This window comes from Capra hircus, chromosome 5 (assembly GCF_001704415.2).
Source record: "Capra hircus breed San Clemente chromosome 5, ASM170441v1, whole genome shotgun sequence".
NCBI lineage: Eukaryota > Metazoa > Chordata > Mammalia > Artiodactyla > Bovidae > Capra > Capra hircus.
In genome coordinates this window covers 3,263,303-3,277,080 of record NC_030812.1, presented here as the reverse complement: position 1 = coordinate 3,277,080, position 13,778 = coordinate 3,263,303, and positions in this window count along the sequence as shown.

Below are 13,778 nucleotides of genomic sequence, written 5' to 3'. Positions count from 1 at the left end.
TCTAGTTATCTATTTCCAACGGTCACCAAACATCTTGCACTTATATTCGCTTTAGGTCTGGTGGCTCGCTGTCATTCTGGTAAAATTATTTGTAAATGGAAATTTCTGTTGCATTTTGAAGCTCTACACCTAGGGCCTGAAGTAACTTGTAATCATTTCTCTGTATAATCTTGGTGCCCATGTTCCCAGATGACTGCCCACAGCTCTGTTATGAAGCAAATTCTGGTTTCCTATTCCTGTAGACCTGAAGACCTTTCCCTGGTTTCTCTTCTGAGGCCAAGGAAGTCTCCATATAATGGGGAAAAAAAAATCCTTCTTCCATCCCATTTCATAATCACCTGCTTTCATCTGAAACTTTTCTTATACTCCTTTAGATAAGTCTCTAAGTTCTCCTAAGAGTGCAAGCTACTGAAAGGGAACCAGTTCTTCTGTGTACCCCTCCAAGTGCTTCCCTTGGAGCTATGAAATATAGATAAAACTGCCTGAAGGAGAAAGATGCTGTGGTCAGACTTTCAGGAGAATCGTCCACTCACATAAGAAATACTACAGTTGCACACACAATTAAATGTATCCATAAGATATTGATTATGAGGACTTACTGACTCAATATAAATATACTTATGCTTATTTGTAAATGAAGATAACGTAGGTTGCCAGGGAAAGTATTACTATACAAAATATACATCTATTCTTTATCAGAAGAATCTATAATTAATACTGCTATTCACTCGACATTCAGTAATATCATCCTTGCTAAGAAAGGACATGGTTAGGACATGTATCAAATCTCTGACCATGATACAGCAAAACTAAGCTGACCCACAGAGTGAATGATGGTCTAGCCCTGATGACCCTGATGCTCTAAAAAGCTGTTTTAGCTACAAAACACCAAATTTTACCAACATACATACAAAGCAGCAGCAGTTCACTACTTGTCCTAATTTTCATGTATCACAGATTCAGAAGAATAAGTAAAATTAATTTTTTCGTGTGGTTGATTCCCTTATCCCTATGTATTTGCTTGGAGCATAAGAAGTTAAATTAGTCTAAAGTGGAAGTGAAAGTGAAGTCGCTCAGTCGTGTCCGACTCTTTATGACCCCATGGACACCAGGCTCCTCCGCCCATGGGATTTTCTAGGCAAGAGTGGGTTGCCATTTCCTTCTCCAGGGAATCTTCCTAACCCAGGGAACGAACCCAGGTCTCCTGCACTGTAGACAGACGCTTTACTGTCTGAGCCACCAGGGAAGTCCTAAGACAAATTAGTCTAAATTAGTCTAAAGACAGAGACTAAACTACCTTTGCAGTTTAGTTTGTCTTTACACCTCCAGCATCCTATCAGTGGGGGGAGGGGGAATCACAGTTTTTCAAACAATAGAATCAAATTTATATCAACAAAAATAAATCTAAAAACAAAAATAGTGTCATTAAATCTTTGCCTTAATTTTTCTGTTTCTCATCATAAGTCCAGATTACCTTGTGTCAGCATGGCTTACTGATCACTCAAGGATTGAATAGAAATTGTGCTCAGACTCCTTGCATCCCTAAGGCTTCCTCTCTGTGTGACAGAACTGGGAATATGGTATTGAACATTTTCAAGCCTGCCTTAGCTTTTACTTTCTGATCCAGCTCAGACTTCTCTGAGCATGCGTACTTTTTCCCAGTCAGCCAAGAATGTATGAGGAGCTTAATTTTCAAGGATCTTTCATTTACAAAGATCTCCCCTCAAAGGTCCAGCTTGATCACCACTTTTCCCAGTCAGTCTACAACCTCAGGCTAGCAGAGATTTGATTGTACACCCTTGCTTCCTATTCAATTTGTTACTTTTATTTAACTACGGTGTAGGGTATGGCTTTCCACTCTGTTCAAAATCAACCAAGGTAGCTTCCTTCATCAGCAAAGATATTAGTTCCCTTGGTCATCTACACCTTAATTAAACTATTATGCTGATAACACTGAGAGTGAAGTGTGGGATTGGGGGGCAGGAAAAGGAACAGTTCCAGGTTAGGAGACTATAGAATCTCACTTCTTTTTAACAGAAATTCTAGCAGTTTTTCTAGATAAATATTTCACAATTTGCTTTTTGCTTTTGATCAGCTTTCAGTGTCCTAACATGGTTGTCTTCAACAATATTGTACAATTTTATACTTGCTTTTTTTAGAAGAAGATTTTCCAACATCTTCTATCAATCACTGCTGGAAATCCTGCTTTATTCTTTGCATTGTTGAGAAATTATGCAATGATCTCATTTTATCCTCACACTCTAGAATTAATGCTTTTATATTATAATCTTATAGGACCAGAATCTATGAACAATGGATTCAGAAGTGCCAGCAGGAGTAGTGTCTACATATGCTCAAAGGTATATAATTGGATTGCTCCAGAAAACTCATTTATACCAAAGTGATAGAAAATCATTCTTGACATTAATACATTATGGAAAACAAAACAGAACCATGGTGCTTCAGAAATAAACACACACATTCACACATAAAGTCCTTCACCTTCATAACTGAGAACAAAATGATCTCTTTCCACTACCCCTGCATCACTTTTCCTCCCATACAATATCCAATTCTTTTCAGCATTGTAATATATTAATTGACTTTCTTAAGTGTAATGAATGCATCTGAAATTAGGAGCATACTTAGATTCCAAAGAAAAGCTGGAAACTGCTTATTTATGCAACGTGCAACAAAAACACAGCTCCATTAGGAAAAACACTTTTTAAAACACAGCATAAAAGTGATAAATTATTTTAGCATCTAACAATCACTTTAATTATGTATTCCAATTCTATCATTGTGGTTGGATACATATTTTCATAAAATGTTTCCCACATTTTCATTCAGTCTTTCCATAAAGCACTTAGTTTTGTGATAAAAACATAGCTTGTTTTTAACGTGGAAATTCTGGGTAGTCCAAATAGTACAATTTCTGACAGTGAAGCTAAGTGCTATTAAGAGATAACATGAAACAAACAATTCTAAATTCGTATCACCTTTTCAGTTTAATTGAAAAGATACATGCAATATCTCAATTATAATTTGTATTTTGATATTTAGTTTTGCTGAGTATATGATGCAATAGTGTAGCTTAGATTTAGCTTAGAATGTTGCTTTAGCCATCTTCAGTTCAGTTCACTTCAGTTCAGTTCAGCTGCTCAGTCATGTCTGACTTTTTGTGACCCCATGGACTGCAGCATGCCAGGCTCCCTGTACATCACCAACTCCCAGAGTTCACTCAAACTCATGCCCATTGAGTCAATAATGCCATCCAACCATCTCATCCTCTGTCGTCCCCTTCTCCGCCTGCCCTCAATATTTCCCAGCATCAGGGTCTTCTCAAATGAGTCAGCTCTTCACATCATGTGGCCAAAGTATTGGAGTTTCACCTTCAACATCAGTCCCTCCAATGAACACCCAGAACTGATCTTCTTTAGGATGGACTGGTTGGAACTCCTTGCAGTCCAAGGGACTCTCAAGAGTCTTCTCCAACACCACAGTTCAAAAGCATCAATTCTTTTGCACTCAGCTTTCTTTAGAGTCCAACTCTCACATTCATACATGACTACTGGGAAAACCATAGGCTTGACTAGACAGACCTTTGTTGGCAAAGTAATGTCTCTGCTTTTCAATATGCTGTTTGGCCATAGCTTTTCTTCCAAGGAGTAAGTCTTTTCATTTCATGATTGCAGTCACCATCTGCAGTGATTTTGGAGCCCCCCACCCCAAAATAAGGTCATCAATGTTTCCTCTGTTTTCCCATCTATTTCCCATGAAGTGATGGGACCAGATGCCATGATCTTCGTTTTCTGAATGTTGAGCTTTAATCCAACTTTTTCACTCTCTTCTTTCATTTTCATCAAGAGCCTCTTTAATTCTTCTTTGCTTTTTGCCATAAGGATAGTGTCATCTGCATATCTGAGGTTATTGATTTTTTTCCTGGCAATCTTGATTCCAGCTTATGCTTCTTCCAGCCCAGCATTTCATGATGTACTCTGCATATAAGTTAAATAAGCAGGGTAAAAATATACAGCCTTGATGTACTCCTTTCCCTACTTGGAACAACTCTGTTGTTCCATGTTCAATTCTAACTGTTGCTTCCTGACCTGCATACGGATTTCTCAAGAGGCAGGTCAGGTGGTTTGGTATTCTCATCTCTTAAAGAATTTTCCAGTTTGTGGTAATCCACACTGTCAAAGCCTTTGGCACAGTCAATAAAGCAGAAATAAATGTTTTTCTGGAATTCTCTTGCTTTTTCAGTAAACCAATGGATGTTGGCAATTTGATCTCTGGTTCCTCTGCCTTTTCTAAATCCAGCTTGAACATCTCTAAGTTCATTGTTCATGTACTGTTGAAGCCTGGCTTGGAGAATTTTGAGCATCACTTTACTAGCATGTGAGATGAGTGCAGTTGTATGGTACTTTGAGCATTATTTGGCATTGCCTTTCTTTGGGATTGGAATGAAAATTGACCTTTTCCAGTCCTTTGGCCACTGCTGAGTTTTCCAAATATGCTGGCATATTGAGTACAGCACTTTCACAGTATCATCTTTTAAGATCTGAAATAGCTCAACTGGAATTTCATCATGACCATGACTACTTTTTCTCCTAATAAAAATTTAATATTTAATATAAAACAGTTTACATGGAGGTAGTAACTATTAAACACATCATATGATATTCTTGGAGGTTCCTCTCTGCTGTTTTTATCATTATAATATATAATCCATTTACCAATTTCATAAATACACAGTGATAAATTTATCTTAACTCTGCTTCTTCATTCTTATCTTTTCAAAGGATAACAAAGTGGAAAGATGAGAGGTTTTTGAGCACTGGGTAAAATAAATACATAGCATGAATCCAAAATGATATAGCAGTGATAATTGAAAATTGTGATAAAAATATTTTATGTCCAACTACAAATATTTTTGTTAAAATACACACTATAAATCTAGTTTGAAACAGAGCTTATACTTTGATATCAGTTTTTCCTGTTTTACAACTTTTTAAAATTGTGTCACCCTCCCTCAATTTGTTAAAACTATATATTTTGGAGAAAGCCAGCATTCAGTATTGTTTTTTACAATTTAACTGTCATTATGATATCATCTTTGGAAGTACTGTAGCCTTCTTTGCTTGAGGGTTTTTGGGACATTCCAAATCGTTATACACAAATTTTTAGCTGGCATTCACGGCCCTCCACCCTATGATATAGACGGAACACTATCCTTCCTTCTCCTCACTCATCCTCACTGGCCATGTCTCATATTGTTCCACTTTCCAGGGAGACTGAATTAAATACTACCTGCTGAACAATCCTAAATCACTTTCACATCTGTGCCATTTCTCATGCTGTCCTTTTCCAGGAATAAAACACTCACACATATAAAAACACATATGGAAGATGTATATATATATATATATATATATATATATATATATATATATATTAGGGCATAATTCACTTTTTACATTTCTGAATTTTCCTAAGCACTCTTGCGACTTCATTGAACCTCCAATCATATTTCATAACTAAATTTGAAGACAAATCTTTTAAGTGTTTTGAAGTCAGATGAAACAAACCAGAATCACACAAAGGACCATTCTTTTCATGTTCCATGAAAATATATTGTTAAAGACATTTTCATTATGTAGTCAAAGCTCTTAAATTAAAAAAAGATGTAAGATACTTTTAAAAAATGTTCTATATATTCTGTTTTTCTTGGTCATAAAATGATAATTGTGTGGTAATTATTTTTGTTCCTTCAAGTTAGCTAGCTTGGAAGTAAATTTAATATTCAATTGTAGTACTTTTATACAAATATTAACGCTCAGGGGGGTTTTGCTTATTCATAAGATGTTGTGCATAGGAGAACCACAGACCCAAGAAATGCCATACTCAAGAATTCAAATCCTATGCTAGTACTCAGTGAATTAAAATCCTAAGCATACAGATGTTTAGAGATTTTGATCTATGGGTGCATGTTAAAAACTGTTTTGGGAGAAAAGGAAAGGTACATTGAAATATTATAATAGCAAAGCAACATTATAATACATTCTATCTGATCACGGTGAGGAACTATAAGTATAAAGCTGACAGAAATGAGGCAAGAATTCATTCTGTGGTCAGCTGGTCGGCTGTGTAGCCAAGAGGTCATTCAACCCTAATACAAGAGAAAACAAACTCAGACCTTGTTTTGAAATTGACACACTACTCATGTCCTAGAGTACTGATGAGAAAAAAACAAAAGCCCTGCTCTCATGACAAATACATTCTTATATAGAGTCACAGAAAATAAACAAACACACTATTATTTCAAAGAGTGATAATAGTCAAAAAGCTAAATAAATGTGGACAGAATGTGGTCCACTGGAGAAGGGAATGGCAAGCCACTTCAGTATTCTTCCCTTGAGAACCCCATGGACAGTATGAAAGGCAAAATGATAGGATACCAAAAGAGGAACTCCCCAGGTCATTAGGTGCCCAATATGCTACTGGAGATCAGTGGAGAAATAACTTCAGAAAGAATGAAGGGATGGAGCCAAAGCAAAAACAATACCCAGTTGTGGATGGGACTGGTGATAACAGCAAGATTTGATGCTGTGAAGAGCAATATTGCATAGGAACCTGGAATGTTAGGTCCATGAATCAAGGCAAATTGGAAGTGGTCAAACGAGATGGCAAGAATGAACGCCAACATTCTAGGAATCAGCGAACTAAAATGGACTGGAATGGGTGAATTTAACTCAGATGACCATTATATCTACTACTGCGGGCAGGAATCTCTCAGAAGAAATGGAGCAGCCATCATGGTCAACAAAAGAGTCCAAAATGCAGTACTTGGATGCAATCTCAAAAATGACAGAATGATCTCTGTTCATCTCCAAGGCAAAAAATTCAATATCACAGTTATCCAAGTCTATGCCCGAACCAGTAATGCTGAAGAAACTGAATTTGAACAGTTTTATGAAGACCTACAAGACCTTTCAGAACTAACACCCCCAAAAGATGTCCTTTTCATTATAGGGGGCTGGAAAGCAACAGTAGGAAGTCAAGAAACACCTGGAGTAACAGGCAAATTTGGCCTTGGAATGCGGAATGAAGCAGGGCAAAGACTAATAGAGTTTTGCCAAGAAAATGCACTGGTCATAGCAAACACCCACTTCCAACAACACAAGAGAAGACTTTACACATGAACACCACCAGATGGTCAACACCAAAATCAGATTGATTATGTTCTTTGCAGCCAAAGATGGAGAAGCTCGGTACAGTCAACAAAAACAAGACCGGGAGCTGACTGTGGCTCAGATCATAAATTCATTATTGCTAAATTCAGACTTAAATTGAAGAAAGTAGGGAAAACCGCTAGACCATTCGGGTATGACCTAAATCAAATCCCTTATGATTATACAGTGGAAGTGAGAAATAGATTTCAGGGCCTAGATCTGATAGATAGAGTGCCTGATGAACTATGGAATGAGGTTTGTGACATTGTACAGGAGACAAGGATCAAGACTATCCCCATGGAAAAAATATGCAAAAAACAAATGGCTGTCTGGGGAGGCCTTACAAATAGCTGTGAAAAGAAGAGAGGCAAAAAGCAAAGGAGAAAAGGAAAGATATACCCATTTGAATGCAGAGTTCCAAAGAATAGCAAGAAGAGATAAGAAAGCCTTCTTGAGTGATCAATGCAAAGAAATAGAGGAAAACAACAGAATGGGAAAGACTAGAGATCTCTTCAAGAAAATTAGAGATACCAAGGGAATATTTCATGCAAAGATGGGCTCGATAAAGGACAGAAATGGACCTAACAGGAGCAGGAGACATTAAGAAGAGATGGCAAGAATAGGCAGAAAAACTGTACAAAAAAGATCTTCATGACCAAGATAATCATGACGATGTGATCACTAATCTAGAGCCAGACATCTTGGAATGTGAAGCCAAGTGGGCCTTAGAAAGCATCACTATGAACAAAGCTAGTGGAGGTGATGGAATTCCAGTGGAGCTGTTTCAAATCCTAAAAGAGGATGCTGTGAAAGTGCTGCACTCAATATGCTAGCACATTTGGAAAACTCAGCAGTGGCCACAGGACTGGAAAAGGTCAGTTTTCATTTCAATTCCAAAGAAAGGCAGTGCAAAAGAATGCTCAAACTACAGCACAATTGCACTCATCTCACATGCTAGTAAAGTAATGCTCAAAATTCTCCGAGCCAGGCTTCAGCAATACTTGAACCGCGAAATTCCTGATGTTCAAGCTGGTTTTAGAAAAGGCAGAGGAACCAGAGATCAAATTGCCAACATCTGCTGGATCATGGAAAAAGCGAGAGTTCCAGAAAAACATCTATTTCTGCTTTATTGACCATGACAAAGCCTTTGACTGCGTGAATCACAATAAACTGGAAAATTCTGAAAGAGATGGGAATATCACACCGCCTGACCTGCCTCTTGAGAAATCTGTATGCAGCCCAGGAAGCAACATTTCGAACTGGACATGAAACAACAGACTGGTTCCAAAGAGGAAAAGGAGGACGTCAAGGCTGTATATTGTCACCCTGTTTATTTAACTTCTATGCATCATGAGAAATGCTGGGTTGGAAGAAACACAAGCTGGAATCAAGATTGTCGGGAGAAATCTCAGTAACCTCAGATATGCAGATGACACCACCCTTATGGCAGAAAGTGAAGAGGAACTAAAAAGCCTCTTGATGAAAGTGAAAGAGGAGAGCGAAAAAGTAGCTTAAAGCTCAACAGTCAGAAAACGAAGATCATGGCATCCGGTCCCATCACTTCATGGGAAATAGATGGGGAAACAGTGGAAACAGTGTCAAACTTTATTTTTGGTCTCTGCGGATGGTGACTGCAGCCATGAAATTGAAAGGCGCTTGCTCCTTGGAAGAAAAGTTATGGCCAACCTAGATAGTATATTCAAAAGCAGAAACATTACTTTGCCGACTAAGATCCCTCTAGTCAAGGCTATGATTTTTCCTGTGGTCATGTATGAATGTGAGAGTTGGACTGTGAAGAGGGCTGAGCGCGGAAGAATTGACGCTTTTGAACTGCGGTGTTGGAGAAGACTCTTGAGAGTCTCTTGGACTGCAAGGACATCCAACCAGTCCATTCTGAAGGAGATCAACCCTGGGATTTCTTTGGAAGGAATGATGCTGAGGCTGAGACTCCAGTACTTTGGCCACCTCATGCGAAGAGTTGACTCATTGGAAAAGACTCTGATGTTGGGAGGGATTGGGGGCAGTAGGAGAAGGTGACGACCGAGGATGAGATGGCTGGATGGCATCACGGACTTGATGGACCTGAGTCTGAGTAAACTCCGCGAGATGGTGATGGACAGGGAGGCCTGGCGTGCTGCGATTCATGGGGTCGCAAAGAGTCGGACACGACTGAGCGACTGAACTGAACTGAACTGAACTGAAAGGAAAAAAAAAAAATGAAAACCCACTAGATTAGATAATATAAATAGTCAAGACCTTTCAAGTTAGGTGAAATATGACCAGGGGCCTGTATAAAATAATGGAGGGAGCTATAAAAATTCCTGAGTATTGTACATTTGAGGCAGCCCCCTGTCTAGTAAGAATTTACTTGATTTGAAGACCAGCAAGATAGAAATGGTGATTTAGGATGAAGTGGAAAGGGAGAGTGGCAATTTGTGGATAAGGATTTAATAAAATATTTTAATGAATATTATAAAAGTTAAATAAAGTATTATATCCATTTATAAAGAGTAGTAGAATTTTTAAAAATGTTAGAGATTTAAATTAGGAATGATTATCTCCTATCTATCTATATCCACCCCAGTGCAGTCACCTCATTGTTAAACTTAGAGTGAATGACAACAATTTAGCTCACATTTCTTGATATTTTGTGAACTGTAAGGGTTCTTGTAGTACCTAGAATTTATTTGTACACTGACAAGTATAAAAAGTACCTAAGAAAGTTATCATCATGTTTCTTCTCTAATACAAGTTCTTGGAAACAGTTCATGTCTGGTAAGCTCATTTTGACTTTCTAACTTTTTGTAGTTTAATACAGCAATATTTTTTATTATGAGATAACAATGCTGGGATAAAAATACATTCTTATAAAATAATTCAATTTTTTGTTTCTTCTAACTACAGGAGATATACAGTTCATCAAAAACAGTATAGTAGGAAAGTATGAGGAATATTTTTATCTATTTTTCCAGAAAATTTAAGAATGAGATCATTTATCCTTATTTTTAAACCATAAGATTGAAGGAATTTGGCATATCCTCACTCCTGGGAGAATCTCATTAGCAGGACTTATAGTATTTGGATATAATCTAGGACAGTTGAGCTTTTCTATATATAACTGTGACTGATTTGACAGCAATTATTAGTATTAAAAGTTGAAATAAGCCAGAAAGATGACTATAATACTTTGGTTATAAATAATGAAAAATGTACATTTTTATTACTAGCTTGTTAATAAGTACTGCTTATTTAAGAAGTACAGATGGATATATATATATATATATATAAAGATGTAGATTAAGTGAAACAATGAATTATTCTGTTTTACTTTTTGCTAGGGTTTGTGCCTACAGCTATAACCAAAAATAACATTATCTGTGTCTTTGTAAACCTTTTTTTTTTTAATTTTTCCACAATGACAAACAAGAATTTAATAGATATGCTCAAAAGCATTTCGAAGTGTAAATAATTTCCATTCTTGGTAATGTCAGACTAGGTAAATCTAGACTCCATCCTACTGTGAATAACCAGGGGAAAATGGTTAAAGTGTGACAACAAATGTGCTTTAAAGCACTGAAAATCTAACAAGATCCTAAAAACATATAGTTCTAAGATCTGAGAAGAAAAGTAACTGAGGTCAGTGAGTAGCATTTGGGAGCTGCTTTTGCAATAAGAACAGTATCAGTTCTGGAAGAGATGACTTTGAGTATTAGAAACCTTGAAGAGCTAAGGAAATCAATCTAAGAGTACAGGGTCCATCAAGGAGAAGACACGCCTGAGAATTTTACACATATATGGTGGGGTGATCTGTAGAGCCTAACTGTAGGATTCACAATAGAGAAGATAAATGTTGGCCAGGAATGAATCCTAGTTTTAAAATGTAACAACTTCTGATTGAATGAGGCGATCTAGCATTGTCAAGGTCATGCTATCTGCTACCCCTAATGATTAAAGTAGCTGCTGCTGCTGCTGCTAAGTCACTTCAGTCATGTCCGAATCTGTGCGACCCCATAGACAGCAGCCCACCAGACTCCCCCGTCCCTGGGATTCTCCAGGCAAGAGCACTGGAGTGCGTTGCCACTTCCTTCTCCAATGCATGAAAGTGAAAAGTGAAAGTGAAGTCCCTCAGTTGTATCCTACTCTTAGCGACCCCATGGGCTGCAGCCTACCAGGCTCCTCCATCCATAGGATTTTCCAGGCACGAGTACTGGAGTGGGGTGTCATTGCCTTCTCCCGATTAGAGTAGCATCCAGGCTCAAATAATATCTATAATGCACCATGTAAAATTCCTGGAACTCAGCAAGACAATCAGGTAAATGAGCAGATAAGACAGTGTCATTGAAATCTGTGTGGAACCACAGCTCCCAGAAGTGTCTCTTACTGGGAATCCTGGAAAATGTAGCCCATAGCATCTCTTCTGTGATGTAGGGGGAGGGCCCTGATAAGAAACACCTTGGTAATGGAGAGTTGACAGTGAACCTGCCTCACAGTGGGACAGATCTGAACATGATTAAACTTCAGTTAACCCATATAGACTGCTGCACCTAATAGAGTAATTCATATTTTAAAAATCAGTTTGTAAGAATTGTACATGTGAACCAAAAAGGAGGTCTCAAGCAATTTTAAAGAACTGAAATCATATGAGTAACTTCACTATTAAGAGAGAAATTAAGCTAAAAATAAGACAATTAGCAAATAATAGTTTATGTTCCGGAGAAAGCACTGGTGACCCACTCCAGTACTCTGGCCTGGAAAATCCCATGATGGATGAGCCTGGTAGACTGCAGGCCATGGGGTCGCTAAGAGCGACTTCACTTTCACTTTTCATTTTCATGCATTGGAGAAGGAAATGGCAACCCACTCCAGTGTTCTTGGCTGGAGAATCCCAGGGACAGAAGAGCCTGGGGGGCTGCCATCTATGGGGTTGCACAGAGTTAGATACGACTGACACAACTTGGCAGCAGCAGCAGCAGCAGTTTATGTTAATGAAAAATAATTAGTAAATGAGTACTAGCAATATTGCCAGACACAAAGTCACTGTGTAAAATCTAGATATATTTCTACATGCAAAGGTCAGAAAAATAAATTTTAAATGATATTATTCATGAGCTGCAGGGTCTTCCCTGTAGTTCAGAAAGTAAAGAATCTGCCTGCAATGCCTGAGACCCAGGTTCTATCCCTGGGTTGGGAAGATACCCTGGAGAAGGGAATGGTAACCCACTTCAGTATTCTTGCCTGGAGAATTCCATGGACAGAGGAGTCTGGTGGGCTACAGTTCATGGGGTAGCGAAGAATTGGACATGACTGAACGACTGACACTTTCACTTTCATACATGATAGCAATATACACATATACTAACACATATGGGAATAAAGTTAATAAGTATCAGAATTCCAACAAAACTTTAAAACATTTTAAGAGCTATTTGATGTTATAAATAAATCAAAGAATATTCCATTTGCAAGATATTTCAAAGATATTTCAAATAGCATTTAATGCAATTCCAATAAAAAGTTCAACAGGTTTGTGTGTGTGTGTGTGTGAGTGTGTACATGTGCAAATTAAACTGTGATTATTAAATTTGTACAAAAAATGTGAAGGGTTTAGAATAGTCAAATCACTCATGAAAATGATAGTCAAATCATTCATTGAACTAGGATAAAGGACTATACCCTGTGAGGTTCCTCTGTCCACTGAATTCCAGGCAAGAATACTGGAGTGGGTAACCATTCCCTTCCCTAAAAATCTTGGGTAACCATTCCCTTCTCCAGGGGATCTTCTAGATCCAAAGATCAAACCCAGGTTTCCTGTATTGCATGCAGATACTTTATAATCTGAGCCACCAGGGAAGTACATGATAAAGGACAATGTTTTTAATAAAAGACAAGAAAAATTTATCTGTATAAAAATATGAAACTTGAATATACTTTGTTATATTTAAATATAAATACCAAGAACACTACAGATTTAATTATAAATGCCAAAATAAAGTGGTACAGATACATACATACATACAGCATCTAGATTGTAGTATAGTAAAATAGATTCACAATTTTGTGATACCGAGCGACTAACTAGGACTAAAACATATCATTGAAAATAAATAAAAATATTTATAGGTTGCACTACATGACTGGAGAAGGCAATGGTAACCCACTCCAGTACTCTTGCCTGGAGAATCCCATGGACAGAAGAGTCTGTGGGCTGCAGTCCATGGGGTTACTAAGAGTCGGACACGACTGAGTGACTTCTCTTTCACTTTTCACTTTCATGCATTGGAGAAGGAAATGGCCACCCACTCTAGTGTTCTTGCCTGGAGAATCCCAGGGACGGAAGAGTCTGGTGGGCTGCTGTCTATGGGGTCGCACAGAGTCAAACACAACTGAAGCAACTTAGCAGAAGCAGCACTACATCAAAATTAAAAGCCATTAAATTAGAAAGAAAGTAAATCTAGCAGTGAGAAAATACTCTTGCAATACATGTAACCAACAAAGAGAGCATAGTCACTGCATATGAATGAGTTATAAATAACTCATTATTACCAA